Consider the following 10,360-nt stretch of genomic DNA (forward strand, 5'->3'; position numbering starts at 1 on the left):
AGGAAGTTAAACTAAATATTGCATTTTGAGAACTTACCAAAGACCAAAGACTTCTAACCAAAGACCATCTATCATATTCTCTCTCCTAAGCTTTTTGATATTTTCTGCCTTTGGTTTGTTCATCCGCAGTTCTAATAGTTGTCCAGCAGGGAGCAGCCATGAACTGAAGTTCAATGAAGCTGGGATAATACTAAAGCATTTGATAATGTACTGTAATTTTGTGTCTATGACTTTTCCTCTACACCAGAATACTGAAGTTTATGTTCCTTTTTGATACTGCGTTTTATAGCTCCATTAATTGTTTTACCGTTATACTGGCAGCCAGCTAACACCTGTTTTCACTGCATAAACAGTAGAGAGCAGGACATCTGAGTAGCTGTCTAAAGAAAGTGTTCCAGTGGAGGAACAGCAGAGGTGGTGCAATGTTGACTCAGCTGGCCTGCTATGCTCTGGTATGACTCTAACATGGACACAACTGGCGTCACTCCAGATCCCACAATATGCATTGGTATATTGTTTAGAATTACATACATTCCATTGAGATGTATTTATATATTTTTATGCATGCTCCCCATCTTTAGTGGCTTTAGTGGATATGGTCAAATGCTCACAGACCCTTAGATGGTTTGTTTAGTGACAAATATGCCTCCTAACAAGTAAGAGTAGTGTACGTTTTGAGTGTGCCTGCACGAGCGTGCTTGTGTCAGTGCATGCATGCTTACATACCATGCTTTTATTTAAGTCAAAGCTATGCATCAGAGTTGTGTCAGTGATGATGCAGACATATTATATGAATACAGTGAGCTCCAAATGTATTGGGACAGTGAACATTTTTGTTGTTGTTTTGGCTCTGTACTCCAGCACTTTGGATTTGAAATGATACAATGACAATGAGGTTAAAGTGCAGACTGTCAGCTTTAATTTGAGGGTATTTTCATCCATATTGGGTGAACCGTTTTTGAAATGACAGCACTTTTTGTACATAGTCCCCCCATTTGGACAAATTCACTTATATATGTATTAAAGTAGTAAAAGGTTAAGTATTTGGTCCCATATTCATAGCACGCAATGACTACATCAAGCTTGTGACTCTACAAATCTGTTGGAGGCATTTGCTGTTTGTTTTGGTTGTGTTTCAGATTATTTTGTGCCCAATAGAAATTAATGGTAAATAGTGTATTGTGTCATTTTGGAGTCACTTTTATTGTAAATAAGAATATAATATGTTTCTAAACACTTCTACATTAATGTGGATGCTACCATGATTACGGATGATGCTGAATGAATCGTGAATAATGATGAGTGAGAAAGTTACAGACACACAAGTTACAGACACAATACATTATTTACCATTCATATGTTTTGGGCAGAAAATTATCTGAAACACAACCAAAACAAACAGCAAATGCATCCAACAAATTTGAAGAGTCACAAGCTTGATGTAGTCATTGCGTGCTATGAATATGGGACCAAATACTTTACTTCTTACTACTTTAATACACATATAAGTGAATTTGTCCTAATACTTTTGGTCCCTTAAAATGGGGGAACTATGTACAAAAAGTGCTGTAATTTCTAAACTGTTCATCAGATATGGATGAAAATACCCTCAAATTAAAGCTGACACTCTGCACTTCAACCTTATAGTCATTCTATAATTTCAAATCCAAAGTGCTAGCGTACAGATCCAAAACAACAAAAAATGTGTCACTTTCTCAATACGTTTTTAAAGGACTGTGAACATGTGTTTCAGGGTTGTTGTGCAAAGAAGAGAGCAGGGGTTTTGTGGAGGGAATGTCTTATGTTTGTGTTGTACCTGTGTGTTTGCTTTACCATATAACCTTTGGATAGCCCACCCTGCCTGTCTCTTGTGTGAGCCTACGACAACCCTTTCACTGTGGCCACTGGCTCTGTAGACTTTGTAGCTGAGGTATGCACAGTGGTGTAAAAGTACCCAATTGTACTTGTATTTGTATTTGTATTTATTAGGGATCCCCATTAGCTGCTGCCAAAGCAGCAGCTACTCTTCCTGGGGTCCAAACATATTAAAGCACTTACATTACATATAAAACAAAATATAAAACAGTACATCATATGACATTATTATACCACTACCTATCTACAATACAAAATGTTTAATACCACCATACAACAATATCACAATGTGTGCGTATGCATGTGTCTATACCCTTGTGTGTGTCTCTTCACAGTCCCCGTTGTTCCATAAGGTGTATTTTTCCCTGTTTCTTTAAATCTGATTCTACTGCTTGCATCAGTTACCTGATTAAGGTAAAGATACCTTAATAGAAAATAACTCAAGTAAAGGTGAGTCACCCAGTAAAATACTACTTGAGTAAAAGTCTAAAAGTATTTGGTTATAAATATACTTAAGTATCAAAAGTAAATGTAATTGCTAAAATGTACTTAAGTATCAAAAGTAAAAGTATAAATCATTTCAAACCAGACAGCACCATTTTCTTGTTTTAATTTATGGCTTGCCAAGAGCACCCTCCAACACTCAGACATAATTTACAAACAAAGCATTTGTGTTTAGTGAGTCCGCCAGATCAGAGGCAGTAGTGATGACCAGGGATGCTCTCTTGATAAATGCGTGACTTGGGCCATTTTCCTGTCCTGTTAAGCATTCAAAATGTAATGCGTACTTTTGGGTGTCAGGGAAAATGTATGTAGTAAAAAGTAAAAAGTACATGATTTTCTTTAGGAATCTAGTGAAGTAAAAGTATAAGTTGTAAAAAATATACATAAATAGTAAAGTACAGATATCCCAAAAAAACTATGTAGGTAGTACTTTAAATTATTTTACACCACTGGGTATGCAGGTATGCAGTCTTCCTATCAATAAGTGATAGATGTGTTTTTGTTCTACAGCTTTTTCCTCCTTTGCACTATATGGTCAGTTGTAAAAGTTGTGTTAAAGTTGTGTTTGTTTTTCACTTATCATCAGTAATAAATGTCTTAAACTATTCTGGTTTCAGGGAATGCTTTTGTGCTTGTAAAGTACAACAATGGAACACACACGCATGTTGGCCCCAATACACACACAGACTTGAACGCCACAGAACGGACTTTACCTCACAGTTTTATCAGTCCTTCATGGTGCTAACCACCTCAGTCTCATGTCAGGTCTTCATGTGTCACTGATGGTCCCTCTAACTAGGATATAGCCACTCACATTATTTTATTATCACTCGTGAAGAACTGGATACATATTCCTCCGTCGTTGCCGGGGGGATATAAATAGTCCCAGATAGCAACACATCACCATGCCGATACTGTGCCGAGGTTCAGTCGTGTCCCCTCTGAGGAGCCACCATAGAGGTGTGAGCCTTAGGTTCTTGACTCTGTGGTTCAGTTCACTGTGTTAGCCTTTTTCAGGGCTTTGTGTATTCATTTACGTTCCACACCACCCCAAATGAGAAGCACATGGTCACACAGACAGACAGACAGACAGACAGACAGACAGACAGACAGACAGACAGACAGACAGACAGACAGGCAGGCAGGCAGGCAGGCAGGCAGGCAGGCAGACAAACTTAGTCTACACCTGTTTTTTACAAAGCATGTGACAAATACAATTTTATTGTATTTGTTTTCGCAGACAGACAGACAGACAGACAGAGTGCCATTGACATCACCAGTAGTGAGTTCTGATCTCTAAGCTATGATAGCAGTCATTGTGAGTTGGGAATAGAGATGGAATATTCTAAAGCATTATATTGTATTCAAGTCACCTCCCTCTCTGTGAGGTGAGCATGATCTCAATCTGACGGTTGTCATGCTTCTCTTTACTCCAAAACTGGCTTGGGAGGGAGAGTTGTTTTTCTCCACTTTCTCTGTTTGTGATTTTGTATCCAGTTCTCATTTATTTATAACAATAGAGCCATATGGACAAGGTACACTATATATACAAAAGAATGTGGACAACCCTTTAAATTAGTGTATTCTGCTATTTCAGCCACAGGTGTATAAAATCGAGCACACAGCCATGAAATCTCCATCGACCAACATTGGCAGTAGAATGGTTTTACTGAAGAGCTCAGTGACTTTCAACATGGCACCGTCATAGGATGCCACCTTTCCAACAAGTCGGTTCGGCAAATTTCTGCCCTGCTAGAGCTGCCCTGGTCAACTGTAAGTGCTGTTATTGTGAAGTGGAAACGTCTAGGAGCAACAACGGCTCAGCCGCGAAGTGGTAAGTCACACAAGCTCACAGAACGGCATCACCGAGTGCTGAAGCGCGTACCGCGTAAAAATCGTCTGTCCTCGGTTGCAACTGCCTCTGAAAGCAACTTCAGCACAATAACTGTTTGTCAGGAGCTTCATGAAATGGGTCTCCATGGCCGAGCAGCCGCACACAAGCCTAACATCACCATGTGCAATGCCAAGCGTCGGCTGGAATGGTGTAAAGCTCGCCGCCATTGGACTCTGGAGCAGCGGAAACACGTTCTCTGGAGTGATGAATCACGCTTCACTATCTGGCAGTCCGACGGACAAATCTGCCCCAATGCATATTGCCAACTGTAAAAGTTTGGTGGAGGAGGAATAGTGGTCTGGGGCTGTTTTTCAAGGTTCAGGCTAGGCCCCTTAGTTCCAGTGAAGGGAAATCTTAACGCTACAGCATACAATTCAATTCTAGATTATTCTGTGCTTCCAACTTTGCGGCAACAGTTTAGGGAAGGCCCTTTCCTGTTTCAGCATGACAATGCCGCTGTGCACAAAGTGAGGTCCATACAGAAATTATTTGTCCAGATCGGTGTGGAAGAACTTGACTGGCCTGCACAGAGCCCTGACCTCAACCCCATCGAACAGCTTTGGGATGAATTGGACTGTGAGCCAGGCCTAATCGTCCAACATCAGTGCCCGACCTCACTAATGCCCTTGTGGCTGAATGGAAGTAAATCCCTGCAGCAATGTTCCAACATCTAGTAGAAAGCCTTTCCGGAAGAGTGGAGGCTGTTATAGCAGCAAAGTAGTGTTGCAAGGTATACTGGTCCACGGTAATATCACGGTACCGAAACGTCATGATACTTATTAAACCAACATTTTAGAATACTGTAGTACTGTTTCATATGACACTATCGACTTTTTGAGCCTACCGATATAAAGAACCTACTGGCTGGCCCCTGTTATAAAATGTTTATAAAGTCCGTATTGTTTATTAAATTCAGTTGAATTTAAGCAACAGCCACTAGTCTCTTGTATTTGCAGGTCCAATAATATCCACTTCACTTTCATGCGCGTTTCACGCATGGCAGCTGTAATCAGCAGCGGGGATGCAGACCCACAACCTGATGAGGTTTCTGTTGTTAGATTTGTACATTTGTTACATTGGAGCTGCGCACAAAGCGAGCAATGTTTGATACATTGTATAATTTCATCGCCTGTTATAACCTAGAGCACAGACCTGTATTCTTTGCAAATTCACTGTCGTGCAGCCTCTGAGTGTCAGAGAGGGAAAATGGAGCACTGCTTCGCGACAGGCAGCTTTACCGCAAAGAAAACGGCTTGTCTCTAGCCTAAACGGTTAAGAAAATATGACCCATATTACCGGATACGTTTTTTATTTTTCTATCGGCATTCGCGCATATTTTATATAATTTCACAAACCATGTCGTGGGCCTTTTTAAACTAATCCCCGGTCACTAATTATTGGTTTGATAACAAACAACGTCGTTCAGTAATGTTACCTAGCTAGCTAACAACCTGGTAACTTGACAATAGGTTTAGCCAAATTATATTGGCACAGGAAGAAAGGAAAAGGGTCTGCTACTCATGATACAGTATGTGCTTCAAAAAGTAGGATTCATATAGGCCTAATGTAAGCCTAAACTATATCAAAAATAAAAATTAATCTGGTGCTCCTTCAATTCTGTTTGGTGCCTTACGTTTTAAATGTTGGGAGCAGTGTGTGTACAGTGCATTCGGAAAGTATTCAGACCCCTTCACATTTTCCACATTGTGTTATGTTACAGCCTTATTCTAAAATGGATTAAATACATGTTTTTTCTCATCAATCTACACACAATATATATATATATATTTATTTTTTTCACAATATCCCATAATGACAAAGCGAAAACAGATTATTAGAAATACAGAAATACCTTATTTACATAAGTATTCAGACCCTTTGCTATGAGACTCGAAATTGAGCTCAGGTGCATCCTGTTTCCATTGATCATCCTTGAGATGTTTCTACAACTTGATTGGAGTCCACCTGTGGTAAATTCAATTGATTGGACATGATTTGGAAAGGCACACACCTGTCTATATAAGGTCCCACAGTTGACAGTGCATGTCAGAGCAAAAACCAAGCCATGAGGTCGAAGGAATTGTCCGTAGAGCTCCAAGACAGGCTTGTGTCGAGGCACAGATCTGGGGAAGGGTACCAAAACATTTCTGCAGCATTGAAGGTCCCCAAGAACACAGTGGCCTCCAGCATTCTTAAATGGAAGAAGTTTGGAACCACCATCACTCTTCCTAGAGCAGGCCACCCGGCCAAACTGAGCAATCGGGGGAGAAGGGAACCCCGATAGTCACTCTGACAGAGCTCCAGAGTTCCTCTGTAGAAATGGGAGAACCTTCCAGAAGGACAACCATCTCTGCAGCACTCCACCAATCAGGCCTTTATGGTAGAGTGGCCAGACGGAAGCCACTCCTCAGGAAAAGGCACATGATAGCCTGCTTGGAGTTTGCCAAAAGGCACCTAAAGGACTCCCAGACCATGAGAAAGAAGATTCTCTGGTCTGATGAAACCAAGATTGAACTCTTTGGCCTGAATGCCAAGCATCACGTCTGCAGGAAACCTGGCACCATCCCTATGGTGAAGCATGGTGGTGGCAGCATCATGCTGTGGGGATGTTTTTCAGCGGAAGGGACTGGGAGACTAGTCCGGATCGAGGGAAAGATGAACGGAGCAAAGTATAGAGAGATCTTTGATGATAACCTTCTCCAGAGCGCTAAGGACCTTAGACTGGGGCGAAGGTTCACCTTCCAACAGGACAACGACCCTAAGCACACAGCCAAAACAACACAGGAGTGACTTCGGGACAAGTCTCTGAATGTCCCTGAGTAGCCCAGCCAGAGTCCGGACTTGAACCCGATCGAACATCTCTGGAGAGACCTGAAAATAGCTGTGCAGCGACGCTCCCCATCCAACCTGACAGAGCTTGAAAGGATCTGTAGAGAAGAATGGGAGAAACTCCCCAAATACAGGTGTGCCAAGCTTGTAGTGTCATACCCAAGAAGACTCAAGGCTGTAATCGCTGCCAAAGGCGCTTCAACCAAGTACTGAGGAAAGGGTCTGAATACTTATGTAAATGTAATATTTCAGTAGTTTATTTTTAATTCATTTGAAAAAAATCTAAAAACCTGTTTTTGCTTTGTCATTATGGGGTATTGTGTGTAGATTGACGAGGAAAAAAAGCAATTTAATCAATTTTAGGATAAGGCTGTAACGTAACAAAATGTGGAAAAGGTGAAGGGGTCTGAATACTTAACGAATGCACTGTATGTGTGTTTGTGGGAGAGAGAGAGGTGTGTGTGTGTGTTTATGAGAGTGAGGGAGACAGAGAGAGTGTGTGTGTCTGTGTTAACTGAAGAGTAAAGAAGGTTTCATGCAGTGTTTTCCCGTTACGGACACAATGACATGCAGATGATTATGCATATACATTCCTTCCTTCCTCCCATTCCTCCAGCCAAATCACAGGTAGGCCTTTGCGAATATTAGCAAATCAGCCATTCTATGCAGTATTCTATTATACACTGAACAGTGTGAATTTAAATTCAATGTTTTGTATTGAGTAGAAGTGTGAATCTCAGTGACAGGTTTTTGGAGAACGTTTAGAAAATGTGAACAAGTGTCCGGGTGGGAAGGGGCGAACAGGATGCTAGACCACTTATATTTTTCCACCATGGTTTCGCGATACTGCTCGGTATTGTGATACTTGGCCTGGTATCACTCTTATTTCAGCCAAAGCTAAAATTCTGTACTGTATATAATGTCTCTCTGTGTCCTCTTAGAATGTCTTCTTAGAATGACATTGAAAGGTTATTGGCTGACAGGATGGTTACTGGACTGGAAGGAAAGCTTCCTGGATTAATTTATCTCACTGTGGCGTGATCATGGAGATTTATTGTAAGGCGTTCAAATATTTCAAGGATGCCCCAAATCACATGCACAGATGGGTGACATTTCTCTCCTGCTCAAACCATATGATTCTCTAGCATTCATTCTGCTTATCAGTAGGGCATGCACAAAGTCTAATATAACTGACCAAAAAGCGAATCCACTAAAAGAGATTCAATTAAATAGTGATCAATATGAGAGCTCAGTAGGTCTTGGTATGGCAACTCAGTACCTCGTCCCACCCAGTGTTTTTAACCCTAAACAGAAGGGCACAGGCCTGTGTTTGGGACACAACAGTGCACCTGGATGCACCACACACGTTCTGCATACGGGGATCTCGATCGTCCTGTGGTGTGTTTTAGGTGACAACAAAAAGGAGGGGCTATTCCTCAAGGTAAAAGGAAAGAGAAAATACTAGGTGTGTGAAGTCAGCAGGACGACCTGAGCTACCCAGCAGACATCCCCGGACCCCTTGCCAAGACAGACCTCGTTCTCAGGTAAGAATGAGGGGGAGGATGGGATTCACTGGCTTTCCTAGGCCCTGTTTTACAACCATCTGTGTTGTTATGATCATGTAGGCATCCATAGGGTGGGGTGTTGCTGTAGCACCATTAGATTCTGAAGATTGTATGGATGTAATGGTGATCTTTGTATATATTTGGACGGTCAATATAAATTAACTATGTAAAGTCAATATATTCTCTGTAGGTTGAGCTAGGTTGGTGTGTTCCCTGCGAAAGGCAGTTGTCAGTTAGTAAATATATGGATAGGTAAACTTGACCTTGAGTTATGACATGCTGATCAGCATGGTGACCTTCACTACTTTTAGTCTGCAACAGGGAAAATGTCATTCTGTCATTCTGGGCACATTGGAATATGATAATACAATAAGATGGGAAATATTCTGTTTCCCTCTATAAGTTAAAATGTATGTGTTATGTTTCAGTGTATGAATGCTCAAAAAATTTGACTAATCACTATTTGTAGGTCAAAATGTCTATACACCCATATTGTATCTGATGTGAACTATACACATAATAGTATTTCAATGTAGGACTAATTCCCATCATTGTCAGTTGGAGTTGAGAGATAGAGCCATCTACGACCACATCTTACTGCATATGAGGGCATTAGAAAACTAGAAAACGTATTCTAAAAACTCTGATAGGAACAGTTGGATTACTAGCATTGACCTGGTCTTCAAATGGTGAAATTGTCCATTGTAAAACAAACTAGTTTTTACCAGAATAAAGAAGATGGGTGTCGTATTTCCATATTTCCAAAACATTGCAGCGTAAACCCAAGTGAGTGACCAAGGTCGAGCCAAGGGTGTCCTGAGGCCTGTGGCGTCCGCCCCACATTTCTTCCCTCAGCTGTTTACTCTCCAAACACCCACAAAGCCCTCCTGCAGCGGCCCGGTGTCTGTCTCACACCATAAGGACATTCTGCCCCTTTATCCTCACTGTGTTTGGGAACAAGGATGGGACTGTGCAGGAGGGCAACATAGACACAATGGATTTAATGACATTAGTTCATTATTGATCATAAGAGTATAATCATACAGTATAATCGCTCGTCAGATAGGAATAACAAGGGTTAATTCAAGATGGTGTTAAATTCTAGGAAAGAGCCCAATGGTTACTGGTATGTGAGATGTTATGCTGTTATAACAGATTACTTTTCTCCTTTTGCTCCCAGTCAGGTTGTGTGCAAGATGGGCCAATTCTCAGTTCTGGTTTTGCTGGCAGGTAAATCAGACATTTTCATGATAAAGATATTTGGGGTAATGCAACAGATGTATTCTGCAAAATATTTTATGGACAGTAATATGGAAAGCTACAGTGGGAACTACAAATCAGTGAGACAACAGACAAGTTCTGCTTAGCCTTAGAAGAATGTTGCAGGATTGTTTTAATGCACTTGACATTGACCTTTTGTGTCCTCCCAAGAAATGATAGTTGACCTTGACCCTTAACATGATCAAAACTACATCTAAACTTACATCCATCCACCAAATGACAAATGTTTTAAAATGTTATTATTTTTCTCTCCTAGTTCTCTGTGCATTCTTCGCAGAAACTGAAGCAAGTAAGACAAATCTGCTTTAGTTGTCTGACGGGTTGGACAATACGTTTTGTTAGACTCATCTGTTTTTCATGAGGTTTTTGTTTTCATGTGACTGTGAATGAGAACTGACTATTGTCAGCAGAT

This window comes from Coregonus lavaretus, assembly GCF_964263955.1.
Source record: "Coregonus lavaretus genome assembly, chromosome: 3".
NCBI classification, from domain to species: Eukaryota; Metazoa; Chordata; class Actinopteri; order Salmoniformes; family Salmonidae; genus Coregonus; species Coregonus lavaretus.